At 30.1% G+C, this 21,829-nt stretch overlaps 1 long non-coding RNA gene across 2 annotated transcripts in view; it reads right to left on the reverse strand.

The window, feature by feature from the left end:
• LOC148789486 (uncharacterized) overlaps window positions 1-18,934 on the reverse strand; it is a 25,961-nt gene extending 7,027 nt beyond the window's left edge. For both annotated transcript variants that reach the window (XR_016065444.1, XR_016065445.1), the window contains exons 1-4: window positions 18,283-18,934; window positions 17,554-17,671; window positions 7,140-7,711; window positions 6,392-6,516 (exon numbers count right to left, since the gene is read on the reverse strand). This is a non-coding gene — a long non-coding RNA (uncharacterized LOC148789486). The remainder of the gene's footprint in view (window positions 1-6,391; window positions 6,517-7,139; window positions 7,712-17,553; window positions 17,672-18,282) is intronic.
• Between the last annotated feature and the right edge of the window lie 2,895 nt (window positions 18,935-21,829).

The following is a 21,829-nucleotide window of genomic DNA, read 5'->3' on the forward strand; positions in this document are numbered from 1 at the left end:
AATTAATGTGGGGGAAAAACCAGAGAGGATGTAGCTTAAATTAAGAGTTTTTAAAAAACACTAGATTTTTGAAATGATAATTTTATAAACGGACTCTAGCTAATTTAATAAAGAAAGTTTAGTAGAAAGGAAAGTGATAATTAGATTAAAGAACGATGTTTTGTAGAATGAAGAATTGGGAAATCAAAGCAAATTCATTGTGGGGAAGAAACAGAAATAAGATTTGCTTAAACTAAGAATTTTGAAAAAGACTTGCATTTTGAAATGACAATTTAATAAAAGGATTTATTTTTATGCATAAAAATCACATGCTCTAAGAAAGAAGTTTTGCATAAAGAAAAATTTAACACCCAAAGCAAATTCATTGTAGGGAGGAAAAAGGATAAGGTGGCTTGAAGTAAGAATCCTTGAAAAAGACTAGTTTTTCAAAATGACAATTTAATCAAAGAATCGTGAGGATGAACTAATTTAAGTAAGAAAGTTTTGTACAAAAGAAAATGCAAGTTAGCTTAAAGAAGGATATTTTGAATTTGAGAACCAAAGCAAATTCAAGCAACTTCATTGTGTGGGGGGACACAGATGAGTTAGCTTAAACTAAGAATTTTTTAAGAAGATTAGATTTTCAAATGACAATTTAATAAAATGATACGTTTCTATATAAGAATCACGAGGGCCACCTAATTGCAGAAAGAAAGTTTTGTAGTAAGCAAAATGCAAATTAGCTTAAAGAACGAAGTTTTGGAGAAAGGAAAATTTGAGAACCAAAGCAAATTCATTGTGGGGGGAAAAACAGAGGTAGTTTATACTAAGAACTTTTGCAAAAGACAAGCTTTCTGAAAGGACAATTTAATAAAAAAGATTTGTTTATGTATAAAAATCACGAGGGCAAGCTAATTTAATAAAAGAAGATTTGATAAAGGAAAAATTCAAGTTAGTTTAAAAAAGGAAGTTTTGGAGAAAGAAAATTTTGAGAACCTAAGAAAATTCATTGGGGGTAGGAAAAATAAAGATGAGATAGTTTAAACTAAGAATTTTGAAAATGACTAGCATTTTAAATGACAATTGAATAAAAAAAATCATTTATGTATGAGCACGTAAGAAGGCTAGTTTAACAAAGAAGGGAGGAAAATTTGACAACCAAAGCAAATTCATTGTTTGTTGGGGGAATGGGGGGTGGGGGGGAAATAGAGTCGAGGGTAGTTAAATGAAGAATCTTTGAAAAAGACTAGTTTTTAGAAATCACAATTTAATGAAAGGATTTATGTATGGAATCACGAGGCTGGGCTAATTTAATATAGAAACTTTTGTACAAAGAAAATGCAAGTTAGTTTAAAGAAGAATGTCTTAAACAAAGGAAATTTTTTATAAAAAGAATAGATTTTTGGAATGAAAATTCAATAAAAAGATTCGTTTCTGTAAATGAATCACGAGGGTAAGCTAACTTAAGAAAGGAAGTTTTGTAGAAAAGAAAATGCAAGATAGTTTAAAGAAAGAAGTTTTGTAGAAAGGAAAATGTGAGAATCGAAGCAAATTCATTGTGGGGGGAAAAACAGAGACAAGGTAGTTTAAATCAAGAATTTTGAGGAAAAAACTACATTTTCGAAATGACAATTTAATTAAAGGATTCATTTATGTATAAGAATAACGAGAGCAAGCTAATTTAAGAAAAGAAAGTTTTGTGAAAGAAAAATGCAAGTTAGTTTAAAGAAGGAATATCTGTGAAAAGAAAGTAGCTTAAAGTAATTTTTTTTTAAAAGACTAGCTTTACGATATAACAATTTGATAAAAATATTCGTGTAAGTATAAGAATCACGATCGCAAATAAATTTAAGCAAGGAAGTTTTGTAGAAGGGAAATGCAAGTTAGTTTAAAGAAGGAAGTTTTGTAGAATAGCAAATGCAAGTTAGTATAAACGAAGGAAGTTCTGTAGAATGGAAAATGCAATTTAGTTTAAAGAAGGAAGTTTTGTAGGGAAAAAAAAATTGAGAATCAAAGTGAATCCATGTGGAGGTAAAAACACATATGCTCAAACAAAGAATGTTTCGAAAGACTAGCTTTTCGAAACGACAATTTAATTAAAAGATTTGTTTATGTAAAATGATCACGAGGGCACGCTAATTTAAGAAATAAAGTTTTATAGAAAGGAAATGCAAGTTAGTTCAAACAAGAAAGTTTTCTAAAAAGGAAAACTTGAGAATCTAAGCAAATGCATTTTTTTTGAGGGGGGAGGGACAACGAGGAGGTGGCTTGAACTATTTTTTTTTTTTTTTAAAAGACTAGATTTTCAAAATGACAATTTAATAAAAGGATTCTTTTGAGTATAAGAATCATGAGGGCAAGCTAATTTAAGAAAACAAGTTTTGTGGAAAGAAAAAATCCAACTTAGTTTAAAGAAGGAAGCTTGGCAGAAAGGAAAATTTGAGAACGAATGCATGACGATGTTGAAAATGCAATATTTTCTTTTTCTAGTAAAATAAAAGATTAAAAACATGACTATCATTGTGGGGGAAACATAGAGGGGTAGCTTAAACTTAGAAATTTTGGAAAAGACTAGCTTTTGAAAATGACAATTTAATAAAAGGATTCATTTTTATGCATAAAAATCACATGGGCGAGCTAATTTAAAAAAGGAAGTTTTGCACAAAGAAAAATTTAACACCCAAAGCAAATTCATTATAGGGAGGAATAAGGATGAGGTATCTTGAAGTAAGAATCCTTGAAAAAGACTAGTTTTTCAAAATGACAATTTAATTAAAGGATTGCGAGAGTGAGCTAATTTAAGTAAGGAAGTTTTGTACAAAAAGAAAATGCAAGTTTGTTTAAAGAAGGATATTTTGAATTTGAGAACCAAAGAAAATTCAAGCAAATTCATTGTGTGGGGGGACACAGATGAGGTAGCTTAAACTAAGAATTTTTTAAGAAGATTAGATTTTCAAATGACAGTTTAATAAAATGATACGTTTCTATATAAGAATCACGAGGGCCACCTAATTAAAGAAAGAAAGTTTTGTAGTAAGGAAAATGTAAGTTAGCTTAACGAACGAAGTTTTGGAGAAAGAAAAATTTGAGAAACAAATAAAATTCATTGTGGGGGAAAAATCAGAGGTAGTTTATACTAAGAACTTTCGCAAAAAGGACTAGCTTTCTGCAAGGACAATTTAACAAAAAGATTTGTCTACGTATAAGAATCACGAGGGCAAGCTAATTTAATAAAGGAAGATTTGAGAAAGGAAAGTTCAAGTTAATTTAAACAAGGAAGTTTTGGAGAAAGAAAATTTTTAGAACCTAAGCAAATTCATTAGAGTAGGAAAAACAGAGATGAGATAGCTTAAACTAAGAATTTTGGAAACGACTATCATTTTGAATGACAATTGAATAAAAGAATTCATTTATGTATGAGATTCACGTAAGAAGGCTATTTTAACAAAGAAAGTTTTGTAGGGAGGAAAATTTGACAACCAAAGCAAATTCATTGTTTGTTTGGGGGGGGGGAGGGGATGGGAATAGAGGCAAGGTAAGTTAAACGAAGAATCTTTGAAAATGACTAGTTTTTAGAAATCACAATTTAATGAAAGGATTTATGTATGGAATCACGAGGCTGGGCTAATTTAATATAGTAGAAAGGAAAGTGATAGTTAGATTAAAGAAAGATGTTTTGTAGAATGGAGAATTGAAAAATTAAAACAAATTCATTGTGGGGAAGAAATAGAAATAAGATTTGCTTAAACTAAGAATTTTGAAAAAGACTTGCATTTTGAAATGACAATTTAATAAAAGGATTCATTTATGCATAAAAATCACGTGGGCGAGCTAATTTAAGAAAGGAAGTTTTGCATAAAGAAAAATTTAACACCCAAAGCTAATTCATTGTAGGGGAATAAGGATGAGGTACCTTGAAGTAAGAATCCTTGAAAAATACTAGTTTTTCAAAATGACATTTTAATTAAACAAAGAATGTTTCAAAAAGATTAGTTTTTCAAAATGACAATTTAATTAAACAAAGAATGTTTAAAAAAGACTAGCTTTTCAAAAAGACAATTTAATTAAAAGATTTGTTTATGTAAAATAATCACGAGGGCAAGCTAATTTAAGAAATAAAGTTTTATAGAAAGGAAATGCAAGTTAGTTCAAACAAGGAAGTTTTGTAGAAAGGAAAATTTGAGAATCAAAGCAAATTCATTTTTTTTCGGGGGGGGGGGGGGGAAGAGGTGGGGCGACAACGAGGAGGTAGCTTGAACTAATTTGTTTTAAAAAGACTAGATTCTCAAAATGAAAATTTAATAAAAGAATTCTTTTGTGTATAAGAATCATGAGGGCAGAAAGAAGGAAGCTTTTGTTGTTATGTTGCAAACATAATATGCATGCTTACCTCGTGATTTGACTTCACAAATTTGAACAAAATATTGGAAAAAAAATGTATTTCTAATTGTATCTTCAGCTATTTGGACTAGTATATCTATTTTTACATTTTGATCTTTTTAAGAGTGGCTAATCCCAAATCCAAGTTATAGATATGAGAGCTTGAAATACTCATCTTTATCAATTAATAAAATGGGTTTTATGCCACGATCCCACTCTGTCCCCCCCCCCCCCCCCCCCCCTCCAAATGATTGTTATGTTTTTAAGCTTTCGTTTCCTTAAAAAAGAAAAAAAAAATACATTGGAACGCACCATTATTCGTAGATAAACAACTTATGTTAGAAGAGCTTCAATCAGTAGCTCAAGCTATTCACACTCAAACTAATCTACCATCATTTTCTCTTTGGTTTGACCAAAAGAAGATGAAAAACTAATAAATAACTTAGAAACATTGCTTTTCTTGCATTTCTCTTTATAATTATTTTTGTCTAAAATTTGATCCCATTCTTAAATCTTTCTTTCTATAGAACTTCCTTCTTTAAATTAACTTGCATTTTTCTTTTTACAACACTCTGTTTTTAAATTAGCATGCCCTCGTGATTCTTATACAAACATGAATTCTTTTATTAAATTGTCATTTAGAAAAAACTAGTCTATTTAAAAGTTTCTTAGTTTAAGCTACCCCCTTCTCTGATTTTCTCCCATAATGATAGTCATGGATTTAATTTTTTGTTTTAGTTAAAAAAGAAAAAATTGCATTTTCTACATCATCATGCCTTGGTTCTCAAATTTTCCTTTCTGCCAAGCTTCTTTCTTTAAACTAACTTACATTTTTCTTATACAACATATTATAAAAAATTCTTTTATTACATTTTTTTATGTTGTTATGTTGTAAGCTTATCTGTGAATTTGTTGTTATGCTTATTTGTGAATTTTCTGTTTATTACATTTTGTTTAAAAGAATTTGTTGATATGTGAATTCTTTCCACAAAACTTGTTTTCATTAAATGTAAGTTAGTTAAAGAATTCTTTTGTGTATAAGAACAAAGAAAAATGTAAGTTAGTTTAAAGAAAGAAGTTTGGCAGAAAGGAAAATTTGAGAACCAAGGCATGATGATGTAGAAAATACAATTTTTTTTTTTTAACTAAAACAAAAGATTAAATCCATGACTATCATTATGGGAGAAAACCAGAGAAGGGGGTAGCTTAAACTAAGAAACTTTTAAATAGACTAGTTTTTTTTAAATGACAATTTAATAAAAGGATTCATGTTAGTATAAGAATCATGAGGGCATGCTAATTTAAAAAACAGAGTGTTGTAAAAAGAAAAATACAAGTTAATTTAAAAAAGGAAGTTCTATAGAAAGAAAGATTTAAGAATGGGGTCAAATTTTAGACAAAAGTAATTATAAAGAGAATTGCAAGAAAAGCAATGTTTCTAAGTTATATATTAGTTTTTCATCTTCTTTTGGTCAAACCAAAGAGAAATGATGGTAGATTAGTTTGAGTGTGAATAGCTTGAGCTACTGATTGAAGCTCTTCTAACATAAGTTGTTTATCTACGAATAATGGTGCGTTCTAATGTAATTCTTTTTTTCTTTTTTAAGGAAACGAAAGCTTAAAAACATAACAATCATTTGGGGTGGGGGGACAGAGTGGGATCGTGGCATAAAACTCATTTTATTAATTGATAAAGATGAGTATTTCAGCTCTCATATCTACAACTTGGATTTGGGATTAGCCACTCTTAAAAAGATCAAAATGTGAAAATAGGTATAACAGTCGAAATAGCTGAAGATCAGAAATACATTTTTTTCCAATATTTTGTTCAAATTTGTGAAGTCAAATCACGGGGTAAGCATGCATATTATGTTTGCAAAATCCTACCGTAATGTACATTTTCCAGTGTTTTCCATGTCCAAAAAACATATTATCAATATTGACATATAAGTCGCAACAATGTGTATTTATAAAGAATAGAATGCACAAACCTTACTGCAAATTCATTAAAGCTACAAAATTTAATTGTTACCTGGTTCAACTCTTTCAAGTCTTCTGCAAGTTTGAATTGTCTAACCTCGATTGGAAGAGGTTTTCAAGGCTCCCCACTGCTATGCTATCAGGTTTATCAACAAAGTCTAGATCCGAGAGCTTCTCCTGGAAGATAAGAAGCAAATTAAATTATCATTATAATGATTTACTGTTTTTTGGCAATTTGAACAAACAGTAAAATAAGGTGGTCGATGAGATACACTAGGTGAATATATATATCTGTATTTGACCTCAGGGACAAGTATAAGATTGTAAGAGTAACACATAACTAGCACAACACTGGTTTTCAAGAAACTTTGTTTAATCATTTGATCCTAGTAAACAGATTTCTCAACTGGGTTCTTTTGTTATTGTTGCATCAGATGGTGTAAGAGGCACTAGCGACACTAGGGCTTGCCTTAGGAGGATGCTTATTAATCATTGTAGTGCCTTCGAATTAGCATCAAATTACAGAATTAAACATGAGGAAGTGCCTCTTGGAGAGTTGGTCGGTATGGCTTATGGTATGGCTTCTGGTGAAAAAATTGATTACTAATTTTTAAGAAACATAAAGAATATTCAAGGAAACAAACAACTTGTAGTTAAAAGCACTGCCCACAAACACTTCATCAAAGCAATCCAAATCAGTTTTCTTGTGAACTCATCGAGATTCACCAAAAGTGCAAGCAGGATCCCGAGACAAAGTGGTAACAAATCAGAAGTGAGCATAAAAAGATTAAAGAACAAACCAGAGGATGTATGAATGCCAATATCCTTCACTCCTCTGCAATCACACATGTTCAAGGGCTGATCTGAATTATTCACAATACTCATCCTGCGGTCTTGATGTGTATATGGAACAGAACAGTACCTTTGGCTTCACTTCTTGAATCCCTTTCGCTCAAACCCCCCAACAGTTTCTTATTCTTCTTCTCATAAACCATCTCAAACCTGTTGTCTTGATCATCATCAACTTTCATCATTCTCCCACCACTCTCCTCGTCCTTCTTCCTCAACCTCTCAAACTGATCCAATGACACATCAATCCTCTCGAAAAAATTGCCATTCACATTCACCAGCCAATCGAGCGCCGCATCATCGTCGATTCAACGTCTTTATCATGCGGGAAGGGATTACCTTCCCAAATAAATTCCGAAAGATTTCTTTCGGCAGATTTTTCCACTTCTGTCGATTTCTTGAATGGGTTGCTAGTATTCGGCAGATTTTTCGTCTTCTTGTCTATTTCTTGAATAGGTTTCTAGTACTCTAGACATTTATTGTACGAATACAAGTGTTTGTAAAGCTATGACATGCAAAGAGTCTGAGAAGGGAAAATGCAAGTTAGTTTAATTGCAAGTTAGTATAAAGAAGAAAGTTCTCGAGAATGGAAAATGCAATTTAGTTTAAAGAAGGATGTTTTGTAGAAAGAAAAATTTGAGAACCAAAGTAAATCCATGTGGAGGTAAAACCACATAAGAGGTAGCTTAAACAAAGAATGTTTCAAAAAGACTAGCTTTCCGAAACGACAAGTTAATTAAAAGATTTGTCTATGTAAAAGAATCACAAGTGCAGGCTAATTCAAGAAATAAAGTTTTACAGAAAGTTTTTAGTTCAAACAAGGAAGTTTTGTTGGAAGGAAAATTTGAGAATCAAAGCAAATTCATTTCTTTTTTTGCGCGGGGGGGGAGGACAACAAGGAGGTAGCTTGAAGTATTTTTTTTAAAAAGACTAGATTTTCAAAATAACAATTTAATAAAAAGATTCTTTTGTGTATAAGAATCATGAGGGCAAGCTAATTTAAGAAAACAAGTTTTGTGGAAAGGAAAATGCAAGTTAGTTTAAAGATGGAAGCTCGGCACAAAGGAAAATTTGAGAACGAATGCATGATGATGTTGAAAATGCAATATTTTCTTTTTCAAGTAAAACAAAAGATTAAAAACATGACTATATTGTCGGGGAAAACATAGTGAGTTAGCTTAAACTAAGAAATTTTGGAAAAGACTAGCTTTTGAAAATCAAATTTAATAAAAGGATTCATGTTTGAATAGAATCATGAGGACAAGCTAATTTAAGTATGAAAGTTTTGAAGAAACGAAAATGCAATTAGTTTAAAGAAATTTTATATAAAGAAAAATTTGTGAGTAAAAGCATAATTAATGTGGAGGGAAAAAACAGAGAGGATGTAGCTTAAACTAAGAGTTTTAGAAAAAGACTATATTTTTGAAATGATAATTTTATAAACGTATTCTAGCTAATTTAATAAAAAAAAGTTTAGTTGAAAGGAAAGTGCTAGTTAGATTAAAGAACGATGTTTTGTAGAATGGAGAATTGGAAAATCAAAGCAAATTCATTGTGGGGGAAGAAACAGAAATAAGATTTGCTTAAACTAAGAATTTTGAAAAAGTCTTGTATTTTGAATTGACAATTTAGTAAAAGAATTCATTTTTATGCATAAAAATCACGTGGGCGCGCTAATCTAAGAAAGGAAATTTTGCATAAAGAAAAATTTAACACCCAAAGCAAATTCATTGTAGGGGGGAAAAAGGATGAGGTGGCTTGAAGTAAGAATCCTTGAAAAAGATTAGTTTTTCAAAATGACAATTTAATCAAAGGATCGTGAGGATGAGCTAATTTAAGTAAGAAAGTTTTGTACAAAAGAAAATGCAAGTTAGCTTAAAGAAGGATATTTTGAATTTGAGTACCAAAGCAAATTCATTGTGTGGGGGGAAACAAAAGAGGACACTTAAACTAAGAATTTTCTAAGAAGATTAGATTTTCAAATGACAATTTAATAAAATGATACGTTTCTATATAAGAATCACGAGGGCCACCTAATTAAAGAAAGAAAGTTTTGTAGTAAGGACAATGTAAGTTAGCTTAAAGAACGAAGTTTTGGAGAAAGGAAAATTTGAGAAACAAATAAAATTCATTGTGGGAGAAAAATCAGAGGTAGTTTATGCTAAGAACTTTCGCAAAAAAGACTAGCTTTCTGCAAGGACAATTTAATAAAAAGATTTGTCTACGTATAAGAATTACGAGGGCAAGCTAATTTAATAAAGGAAGATTTGAGAAAGGAAAGTTCAAGTTAATTTAAACAAGGAAGTTTTGGAGAAAGAAAATTTTTAGAACCTAAGCAAATTCATTGGGGTAGGAAAAACACAGACGAGATAGCTTAAACTAAGAATTTTGGAAACGACTAGCATTTTGAATGACAATTGAATAAAAGAATTCATTTATGTATGAGAATCACGTAAGAAGGCTACTTTAACAAAGAAAGTTTAGTAGGGAGGAAAATTTGAAAACCAAAGCAAATTCATTGTTTGTTTGGGGGGGGGGGGATGGGAATAGAGGCAAGGTAAGTTAAACGAAGAATCTTTGAAAATGACTAGTTTTTAGAAAATCACAATTTAATAAGGAATTATATATGCATAAGAATCACGAGGTTGGGCTAATTTAATTAAGGAACTTTTGTACAAAAGAAAATTCAAGTTAGTTTAAAGAAGGATGTCTTAAAGAAAGGAATTTTTTTTAGAAAAAGAATAGATTTTTGAAATGAAAATTTAATAAAAGGAAACGTTTCTGTAAATGAATCACGAGGGTAAGCTAACTGAAGAAAGGAAGTTTTGTTGAGAAGAGAATGCAAGATAGTTTACAGAAAAAAGTTTTGTAGAAAGGTAAATGTGAAAACTGAAGCAAATTCATTGTTGGGGGGAAAAATAGAGACAAGGTAGTTTAAATCAAGAATTTTGAGGAAAAAACTATATTTTCGAAATGACAATTTAATTAAAGGATTCGTTTATGTATAAGAATAACGAGAGCAAGGTAATTTAAGAAAAGAAAGTTTTGTGAAAGAAAAATGCAAGTTAGTTTAAAAAAGGAATATCTGTGAAAAGAAAGTAGCTTAAACTAAATTTTTTTTAAAAGACTAGCTTTACGAAATAACAGTTTAATAAAAATATTCGTATAAATATAAGAATCAAGATCGCAAATAAATTTAAGCAAGGAAGTTTTGTAGAAGAAAAAATGCAAGTTAGTATAAACAAGGAAGTTCTGTAGAATGAAAAATGCAATTTAGTTTAAAGAAGGATGGTTTGTAAAAAGAAAAATTTGAGAACTTAAGTAAATCATGTGGAGGTAAAAACACATAAGAGAGAGCTTAAACAAAGAATATTTCAAAAAGACTAGCTTTTCGAAACGACAATTTAATTAACAGATTTATTTATGTAAAAGAATCACGAGGGCAGGCTAATTTAAGAAATAAAGTTTTATAGAAAGAAAATGCAAGTTAGTTCAAACAAGGAAGTTTTGTAGGAAGGAAAATTTGAGAATCAAAGCAAAGAGGGGGGTGGAACAGCAAGGAGGTAGCTTGAAGTAATTTTTTTTAAAAAGACTAGATTTTCAAAATGGCAATTTAATAAAAGGATTCTTTTGTGAATAAGAATCATGAGGGCAAGCTAATTTAAGAAAACAAGTTTTGTGGAAAAAAAAATGCAAGTTAGTTTAAAGAAGGAAGCTTGGCAGAAAGGAAAATTTGAGAACGAATGCATGATGATGTTGAAAATGCAATATTTTCTTTTTCAAGTAAAACAAAAGATTAAAAACATGACTATCATTGTGGGGGAAAACATAGAGGTGTAGGTTAAACTAAGAAATTTTGGAAAGACTAGCTTTTGAAAATAAAATTTAATAAAAGGATTCATGTTTGAATAAGAATCATGCGGACAAGCTAATTTAAGTATGAAAGTTTTGAAGAAACGAAAATGCAATTAGTTTAAAGGAATTTTATAGAAAAAAAAATTTGTGAGTAAAAGCATAATTAATGTGGGGGGGGGGGGGGGGGAAACAGAGAGGATGTAGCTTAAATTAAGAGTTTTTAAAAAAGACTAGATTTTTGAAATGATAATTTTATAAACGGATTCTAGCTAATTTAATAAAAAAAGTTTAGTAGAAAGGAAAGTGATAGTTAGATTAAAGAAAGATGTTTTGTAGAATGGAGAATTGGAAAATTAAAACAAATTCATTGTGGGGAAGAAACAGAAATAAGATTTGCTTAAACTAAGAATTTTGAAAAAGACTTGCATTTTGAAATGACAATTTAATAAAAGGATTCATTTATGCATAAAAATCACATGGGCGAGCTAATTTAAGAAAGAAAGTTTTGCATAAAGAAAAATTTAACACCCAAAGCAAATCCATTGTAGGGGGATAAGGATGAGGTAGCTTGAAGTAAGAATCCTTGAAAAAGACTAGTTTTTCAAAATGACATTTTAATTAAACAAAGAATGTTTCAAAAAGATTAGTTTTTCAAAATGACAATTTAATTAAACAAAGAATGTTTAAAAAAGACTAGCTTTTCGAAACGACAATTTAATTTAAAGATTTGTTTATGTAAAATAATCACGAAGGCAAGCTAATTTAAGAAATAAAGTTTTATAGAAAGAAAATGCAAGTTAGTTCAAACATGGAAGTTTTGTAGAAAGGAAAATTTGAGAATCAAAGCAAATTCATTTTTTTTGGGGGGGGGGAGGGGGGAGGGGCGACAACGAGGAGGTAGCTTGAACTAATTTTTTTAAAAAAGACTAGATTCTCAAAATGAAAATTTAAAAAGAATTCTTTTGTGTATAAGAATAATGAGGCAGAAAGAAGGAAGCTTTTGTTGTTATGTTGCAAACATAATATGCATGCTTACCTCGTGATTTGACTTCACAAATTTGAACAAAATATTGGAAAAAAATGTATTTCTAATTGTATCTTCAGCTATTTGGACTAGTATATCTATTTTTACATTTTGATCTTTTTAAGAGTGGCTAATCCCAAATCCAAGTTGTAGATATGAGAGCTTGAAATATTCATCTTTATCAATTAATAAAATGGGTTTTATGCCACGATCCCACTGTGTCCCCCCCCCCCCCTCCCCTCCAAATGATTGCTATGTTTTTAAGCTTTCGTTTCCTTAAAAAAGAAAAAAAAAATACATTGGAACGCACCATTATTCGTAGATAAACAACTTATGTTAGAAGAGCTTCAATCAGTAGCTCAAGCTATTCACACTCAAACTAATCTACCATCATTTTCTCTTTGGTTTGACCAAAAGAAGATGAAAAACTATTAAATAACTTAGAAACATTGCTTTTCTTGCAATTCTCTTTATAATTACTTTTGTCTAAAATTTGACCCCATTCTTATATCTTTCTTTCTATAGAACTTCCTTTTTTAAATTAACTTGCATTTTTCTTTTTACAACACTCTGTTTTTAAATTAGCATGCCCTCGTGATTCTTATACAAACATGAATTCTTTTATTAAATTGTCATTTAGAAAAAACTAGTCTATTTAAAAGTTTCTTAGTTTAAGCTAACCCCTTCTCTGGTTTTCTCCCATAATGATAGTCATGGATTTAATCTTTTGTTTTAGTTAAAAAAGAAAAAATTGCATTTTCTACATCATCATGACTTGGTTCTCAAATTTTCCTTTTTGCCAAGCTTCCTTTTTTAAACTAACTTACATTTTTCTTATACAACATATTATAAGAAATTCTTTTATTACATTTTTTTTATGTTGTTATGTTGTAAGCTTATCTGTGAATTTGTTGTTATGCTTATCTGTGAATTTTCTGTTTATTATATTTTGTTTAAAAGAATTTGTTGATATGTGAATTATTTCCACAAAACTTGTTTTCATTAAATGTAAGTTAGTTAAAGAATTCTTTTGTGTATAAGAACAAAGAAAAATGTAAGTTAGTTTAAATAAAGAAGTTTGGCAGAAAGGAAAATTTGAGAACCAAGGCATGATGATGTAGAAAATACAATTTTTTCTTTTTTAACTAAAACAAAAGATTAAATCCATGACTATCACTATGGTAGAAAACCAGACAAGGGGTAGCTTAAACTAAGAAACTTTTAAATAGACTAGTTTTTTTCTAAATGACAATTTAATAAAAGGATTAATGTTAGTATAGGAATCACGAGGGCATGCTAATTTAAAAAACAGAGTTTTGTAAAAAGAAAAATACAAGTTAATTTAAAGAAGGAAGTTCTATAGAAAGAAAAATTTAAGAATTGGGTCAAATTTTAGACAAAAGTAATTATAAAGAGAATTGCAAGAAAAGTAATGTTTCTAAGTTATTTAATAGTTTTTCATCTTCTTTTGGTCAAACCAAAGAGAAAATGATGGTAGATTAGTTCGAGTGTGAATAGCCTGAGCTATTGATTGAAGCAGTTCTAACATAAGTTGTTTATCTACAAATAAAATGGTGCGTTCCTATGTAATTCTTTTTTTCTTTTTTAAGGAAAGGAAAGCTTAAAAACATAACAATTATTTGGGGGGGGGGGGACAGAGTGGGATCGTGGCATAAAACTCATTTTATTAATTGATAAAGATGAGTATTTCAAGCTCTCATATCTACAACTTGGATTTGGGATTAGCCACTCTTAAAAAGATCAAAATGTAAAAATAGGTATAACAGTCCAAATAGCTGAAGATACAATCAGAAATACATTTTTTGACAATATTTTGTTCAAATTTGTGAAGTCAAATCACGGGGTAAACATGCATATTATGTTTGCAAAATCCTACCGTAATGTACATTTTCCAATGTTTTCCATGTCCAAAAAACATATTATCAATATTGACATATAAGTCGCAACAATGTGTATTTATAAGGAATATTTGTAACAAGAAAGTAGCTTAAACTAATTTATTTTTAAAAGACTAGCTTTATGAAATAACAATTTAATAAAAATATTTATGTAAGTATAAGAATCATGATTGCAAATAAATTTAAGCAAGGAAGTTTTGTAGAAGGGGAAATGCAACTTAGTTTAAATGCAAGTTATTATAAAGAAGGAAGTTCTGTAGAATGAAAAATGTAATTTAGTTTAAAGAAGGATGTTTTGTAGAAAGAAAATTTTGAGAACCAAAGTAAATCCATGTGGAGGTAAAAACACATATGAGGTAGCCTAAAGAAAGAATGTTTCAAAAAGACTAGCTTTACGAAACGACAATTTAATTAAAAGATTTGTTTATGCAAAAAGAATCACGAGGGCAAGCTAATTTAAGAAATAAAGTTTTATAGAAAGGAAATGCAAGTTAGTTCAAATCAGGAAGTTTTGTAGAAAGGAAAATTTGAGAATCAAAGCAAATTCATTTTTTTTGGGGGGGGGGGGGGGACAGCAACGAGGTAGCTTGAAGTAATTTTTTTTTAAAAAGACTAGATTTTCAAAATGACAATTTAATAAAAGGATTCTTTTGTGTATAAGAATCATGAGGGCAAGCTAATTTAAGAAAACAAGTTTTGTGGAAAGAAAAATGCAAGTTAGTTTAAAGAAGGAATATTTGTAAAAAGAAAGTAGCTTAAACTAATTTGTTTTTAAAAGACTAGCTTTATGAAATAACAATTTAATAAAAATATTCATGTAAGTATAAGAATCATGATTGCAAATAAATTTAAGCAAGGAAGTTTTGTAGAAGGGGAAATGCAACTTAGTTTAAATGCAAGTTAGTATAAAGAAGGAAGTTCTGTAGAATGGAAAATGCAATTTACTTTAAAGAAGGATGTTTTGTAGAAAGAAAAATTTGAGAATCAAAGTAAATCCATGAGGAGGTAAAAACACATATGAGGTAGCTTAAAAAAAGAATGTTTCAAAAAGGCTAGCTTTACGAAACGACAATTTAATTAAAAGATTTGTTTATGCAAAAAGAATCACGAGGGCAAGCTAATTTAAGAGATAAAGTTTTATAGAAAGGAAATGCAAGTTAGTTCAAACCAGGAAATTTTGTAGAATGGAAAATGCAATTTACTTTAAAGAAGGATGTTTTGTAGAAAGAAAAATTTGAGAACCAAAGTAAATCCATGAGGAGGTAAAAACACATATGAGGTAGCTTAAAGAAAGAATGTTTCAAAAAGGCTAGCTTTACGAAACGACAATTTAATTAAAAGATTTGTTTATGCAAAAAGAATCACGAGGGCAAGCTAATTTAAGAGATAAAGTTTTATAGAAAGGAAATGCAAGTTAGTTCAAACCAGGAAGTTTTGTAGAAAGGAAAATTTGAGAATCAAAGCAAATTCATTTTTTTTTTGGTGGGGGGGGGGAACAGCAACGAGGTAGCTTGAAGTAATTTTTTTTTAAAAAAGACTAGATTTTCAAAATGACAATTTAATAAAAGGATTCTTTTGTGTATAAGAATCATGAGGGCAAGCTAATTTAAGAAAACAAGTTTTGTGGAAAGAAAAATGCAAGTTAGTTTAAAGAAGGAAGCTTGGCAGAAAGGAGAATTTGAGAACGAATGCATGACGATGTTGAAAATGCAATATTTTCTTTTTCAAGTAAAACAAAAGATTAAAAACATGATATCATTGTCGGGGAAAACATAGTGGGGTAGCTTAAACTAAGAAATTTTGGAAAGACTAGCTTTTGAAAATCAAATTTAATAAAAGAATTCATGTTTGAATAGAATAATGAGAGCAAGCTAATTTAAGTATGAAAGTTTTGAGGAAACGAAAATGCAATTAGTTTAAGGAAATTTTATAGATAGAAAATTTGTGACTAAAATCAAATTCATTTTTTTTTTGGGGGAGGGGGGGACAGCAACAATGTAGCTTGAAGTAATTTTTTTTTAAAAAGACTAGATTTTCAAAATGACAATTTAGTAAAAGGATTCTTTTGTGTATAAGAATCATGAGGACAAGCTAATTTAAGAAACAAGTTTTGTGGAAAGAAAAATGCAAGTTAGTTTAAAAAAGGAAGCTTGGCTGAAAGGAAAATTTGAGAACGAATGCATGACGATGTTGAAAATGCAATATTTTCTTTTTCAAGTAAAACAAAAGATTAAAAACATAACTATCATTGTGGGGGAAAACATAGAGGGGTAGCTTAAACTAAGAAATTTTGGAAGACTAGCTTTTGAAAATAAAATTTAATAAAAGGATTCATGTTTGAATAAGAATCATGCGGACAAGCTAATTTAAGTATGAAAGTTTTGAAGAAACGAAAATGCAATTAGTTTAAAGAAATTTTATAGAAAGAAAAATTTGTGAGTGAAAGCATAATTAATGCGGAGGGAAAAAACAGAGAGGACGTAGCTTAAACTAAGAGTTTTAAAAAAAGACTATACTTTTGAAATGATAATTTTATAAACGGTTTCTAGCTAATTTAATAAAAAAAGTTTAGTAGAAAGGAAAGTGATAGTTAGATTAAAGAAAGATGTTTTGTAGAATGGAGAATTGGAAAATTAAAGCAAATTCATTGTGGGGAAGAAATAGAAATACGATTTGCTTAAACTAAGAATTTTGAAAAAGACTTGCATTTTGAAATGACAATTTAATAAAAGGATTCATTTATGCATAAAAATCACATGGACGAGCTAATTTAAGAAAGGAAGTTTTGCGTAAAGAAAAATTTAACACCCAAAGCAAATTTATTGTAGGGGGATAAGGATGAGGTAGCTTGAAGTAAGAATCCTTGAAAAAGACTAGTTTTTCAAAATGACATTTTAATTAAACAAAGAATGTTTCAAAAAGATTAGTTTTTCAAAATGACCATTTAATTAAACAAAGAATGTTTAAAAAAGACTAGCTTTTCGAAACGACAATTTAATTAAAAGATTTGTTTATGTAAAATAATCACGAGGGCAAGCTAATTTAAGAAATAAAGTTTTATAGAAAGGAAATGCAAGTTAGTTCAAACAAGGAAGTTTTGTAGAAAGGAAAATTTGAGAATCAAAGCAAATTCATTTTTTTTCGGGGGGGGGGGGGGGAGAGGTGGGCCGACAACGAGGAGGTAGCTTGAACTAATTTTTTTTAAAAAGACTAGATTCTCAAAATGAAAATGTAATAAAAGAATCCTTTTGTGTATAAGAATCATGAGGGCAGAAAGAAGGAAGCTTTTGTTGTTATGTTGCAAACATAATATGCATGCTTACCCCGTGATTTGACTTCACAAATTTGAACATAATATTTTGTTCAAATTTGTGAAGTCAAATCACGGGGTAAGCATGCATATTATGTTAGCAAAATCCTACCGTAATGTACATTTTCCAGTGTTTTCCATGTCCAAAAAACATATTATCAATATTGACATATAAGTCGCAACAATGTGTATTTATAAAGAATAGAATGCACAAACCTCACTGCAAATTCATTAAAGCTACAAAATTTAATTGTTACCTGGTTCAACTCTTTCAAGTCTTTTTGAATTGTCTAACCTCGATTGGAAAAGGTTTTCAAGGCTCCCCACTGCTACGCTATCAGGTTTATCAACAAAGTTAAGATCCGAGAGCTTTTCCTGTAAGATAAGAAGCAAATTAAATTATCATTATAATGATTTACTGTTTTTTGGCAATTTGAACAAACAGTAAAATAAGGTGGTCGATGAGCTACACTAGATAAATATATCTATCTGTATTTGACCTCAGGGACAAGTATAAGATTGTAAGAGTAACACATAACTAGCACAACACTGGTTTTCAAGAAACTTTGTTTAATCATTTGATCCTAGTAAATAGATTTCTCAACTGGTTTCTTTTGTTTCTGTTGCATCAGATGGTGTAAGATGCACTAGCGACACTAGGGCTTGCCTTAGTAGGATGCTTATTAGTCATTGTAGTGCCATCGAATTAGCATTAAATTACAGAATTAAACATGAGGAAGTGCCTCTTGGAGAGTTGGTCGGTATGGCTTGTGGTGACAAAATTGATGACTAATTTTTAAGAAACATAAAGAATATTCAAGGAAACAAACAACTTGTAGTTAAAAGCATTGCCCACAAACAATTCATCAAAGCAATCCAAATCAGTTCTCTTGTGAACTCATCGAGATTCACCAAAAGTGCAAGCACGATCCCGAGACAAAGTGGTAACAAGTCAGAAGTGAGCATAAAAAGATTAAAGAACAAACCAGATGATGTATGAATGCCAATATCCTTCACTCCTCTGCAATCACACATGTTCAAGGGCTGATCTGAATTATTCACAATACTCATCCTGCGGTCTTGGTGTGTATATGGAACAGAACAGTCTTTGGCTTCACTTCTTGAATCCCTTTCGCTCCAACCCCCTAACAGTTTCTTATTCTTCTTCTCATAAACCATCTGAAACCTGTTGTCTTGATCATCATCAACTTTCATCATTCTCCCACCACTCTCCTCGTCCTTCTTCCGCAACCTCTCAAACTGATCCAATGACACATCAATCCTCTCGAAAAAATCGCCATTCACATTCACCAGCCAATCGAGCGCCGCATCATCGTCGATTCAACGTCTTTATCATGCGGGAAGGGATTACCTTCCCAAATAAATTCCGAAAGATTTCTTTCGGCAGATTTTTCCACTTCTGTCGATTTCTTGAATGGGTCGCTAGTATTCGGCAGATTTTTCGTCTTCTTGTCTGTTTCTTGAATAGGTTTCTAGTACTCTTGACATTTATTGTACGAATACAAGTGTTTGTAAGGCTATGACATGCAAAGAGTCTGAGAATTCGCCATTGGAGCGGGTAACGACCATTCTATGAGAGGTTTTCTTGATCTTTTTTTGTTTTTCTTGCGATGTGCTCGGGGGTTTTGATTTATGAGGCTATTGAGACATACGTACCTGTCTAATCTATCATCACACATCACTTTCATTCTATTTGACCGTTGGCTTGATATTTTTATTCAAACGTGCGTTTTTTAAATTTTGGTTAATTAAACAAAGAGTGTAAGTTGTGTGACGCAAAAAAGGCCAGAAAACGCCGAGAATTATGAGTTTATTTGAACTGAAAAGGCCAAGTAGCTCGATAAAAGGTTTTTATTTATTTACCTTGTCTATGTGATAATAGAACATTGATGTTATAATAATAATAAAGAAAAGAGATTTGCAAAGAAAAGAAATTATGCCTCATCAAAAAATTGACGCTTAAGCCACCATTAAGAAAAGGGGTTAAATTTGTGGCGCAATTTTTGTACGAAATTTAATTTTATTTTATATTACAGGAGTAATTAATATTTTAATTTTTGTAGGATTTTTTTTAATATTTCTATTATTTCAGGAGAGTCCCTGAATTTTTTCCTTAAGAAAGTGATAATGGAATTGATAATAAAGATGTCGCATGGATATAGTAGTTATGTATGGAAAGTTTCTCCGCTCGAAAACTTAGAACATATATTATAGGGATATGATTAGATGGACACGATATGATATGAATACAATAAAAAATTTTAAAAAATTGAAATATGACAAGGCAATATGTGTAATCTAATTTTTATTTAAATGTAGATGTGTAAGATGAATGTTTGCAAAATACAAATTTATTTAGATAAACTAGTTAATAAAACAATCTAAAATTCATTTTGATATTAAAATCATACTTCTATATATTTTATATTTATTTTATATCTAAAATTTGAGTTATTTATCAAATACTAATTTTATTTTACAATTTAAATTCTTTATAATTTTTATTTATTTATTAGAGACACAATCTTGCTTATGATCGACATATTTCTGTAGCCATTCATAATTTTTTTGTTTAAAAAATTAGAATTTATTTTATATTTAAATTTAGATAAGTGTATCACTGATATATATATTTATATCTAAAAGATTCAATTATTATTTTTAGGTAAATCAACTCATTGCATTCTTCTCTTGATCGTCCTACTCCGTTGGCAAGAGGGCCCAAAAGGTCTGAGATGATGGTCTCAACAATGAACTAGTGGAACTGCTCATAGGAGAAGCAGGGTTGGCGGCAGTAGGCAAGGTTGTCAGATATAAGCAGATCATTGAGACCTCCTAGTACTTGTTTTGGAGGTGGGATCATAGAACTTGCTGCAGTAGGGAAGGAGGTATTCTCTTTAAAAGAGTCGTTATCGCTTCCATTGTTTGAGCTAACCATTTTTCATGCTTTTAGCTCAAGTATTCCTATAAACTGCATCAATGATGTGTACAGGGGTCCAGCCCCCACCATAAGGATCAAAAGCCTTTCATGAAGATTTTAAGATTAATGGGAGACTAACCTGCAAAATAGAAGTTAGCATTCCGATATTTAAGTCAGTAATAGCTTTACTGAGTAAATAAAGGAAAAAATTGAAGTGATGTAAGAATAATGATTGAATATGATGATGGCATGATAGTGCAAAAAGTGAGTTAAAGGTAGCTTGAAAATCGAGAGAAAATGAGAGTGAGAGAGTATGAGAAAATGTGTTACCAAAATAAGAATCAATTTATAGGAGACCATGGAGCAAGCTGCAAGAAACAATTATATCAAATCATACACTGTTGGAAAGCTGCACGCGTTAGCTGCTCAATAGAAAAATTAATTTGTGATTTTTACTTATGTAGATGAAGATATAATAACCCTTTGACTGAAGCTTGTCCAGTTTGTTTGAGAATATGAATATCTATTACTTTTGGTTAAAAAGTTAGTTCTGGTTGGATTACTCCTTATCTTGGGCTTCAAGGAAATTCTTTTGAGGGGGCATCATTAAGCATTATAATTTATTATAGGACACGAGGATAAAATAGAGAGTTGAGCAGCACATTCTACTAACGTAGTCATTTTGAGATTGAGGTAATTATAATTAATTGAATTTATATATATACATATATGCTTGTTGTTTGTACACTTGATGGTTAATTATTGGTTTTTGTCTTGATTTTCTTGTTGATATGTGAATTTGTTGTTATGCTTATCTGTGGTGTGACACTAAGTTTGATTGTTGAATGGAATTAAATTGTTGGAAATAAGTTTTAAAAATTTTTCACATTATTAAATTATTTGCAACACTTTATTCGATCTTAATGTGTCAATTTAATTTGATATTTATTTGAGGTTTATGATCCCATTATTATGATGATTTAATTATGATTTCACGAAGTTTAATAAGTATTTGACCGTTATATTTTATATATTTATGTGTCCTATTTATAATTATGTTTATTATGGTATTATGAGTTTTAATTAGGCCAATTAATATTCTATAATTGTCAAATTTTTACAACTATTTAAAGGGTTATTAGCTTTCTTCATTTAGCACATGTAGATAGATATATTTTATATAGCTTATGAATTTGACAAACACGTTTATACTCCTACAAGTATTCTTAGAATTTAGGCAATGTAATTGTGGACTGATTCTTAATCTTCTTATAGTCGCGCACATGAGATGAGACATTGCTGAGAATACTCGAATTATAGGTGCCCATAAATAATCTGAACCCAAGTGCATATCTCAAATTCAGAAAAAGTTCAAGGGGCGCATATGCAAAAATATATAACTATCCCTAAGGGAAGGTTAGCCCTAATTTATATTAGGAATAATGTAAATTGGGACAAAATTACAAAACAACCCAAAATTAAATAAAATATACAAAAACAACTCAAATCAATTCAACCCAAATGTGTTCTCTGTTGCAGACCATTTCAGAGATGGCAGAAAAAGAAACCAAACATAATAGCAATCTCATCAA

This window comes from Sesamum indicum, linkage group LG1, assembly GCF_026168435.1.
Source record: "Sesamum indicum cultivar Baizhima isolate 11 linkage group LG1, ASM2616843v1, whole genome shotgun sequence".
Lineage (NCBI taxonomy): Eukaryota > Viridiplantae > Streptophyta > Magnoliopsida > Lamiales > Pedaliaceae > Sesamum > Sesamum indicum.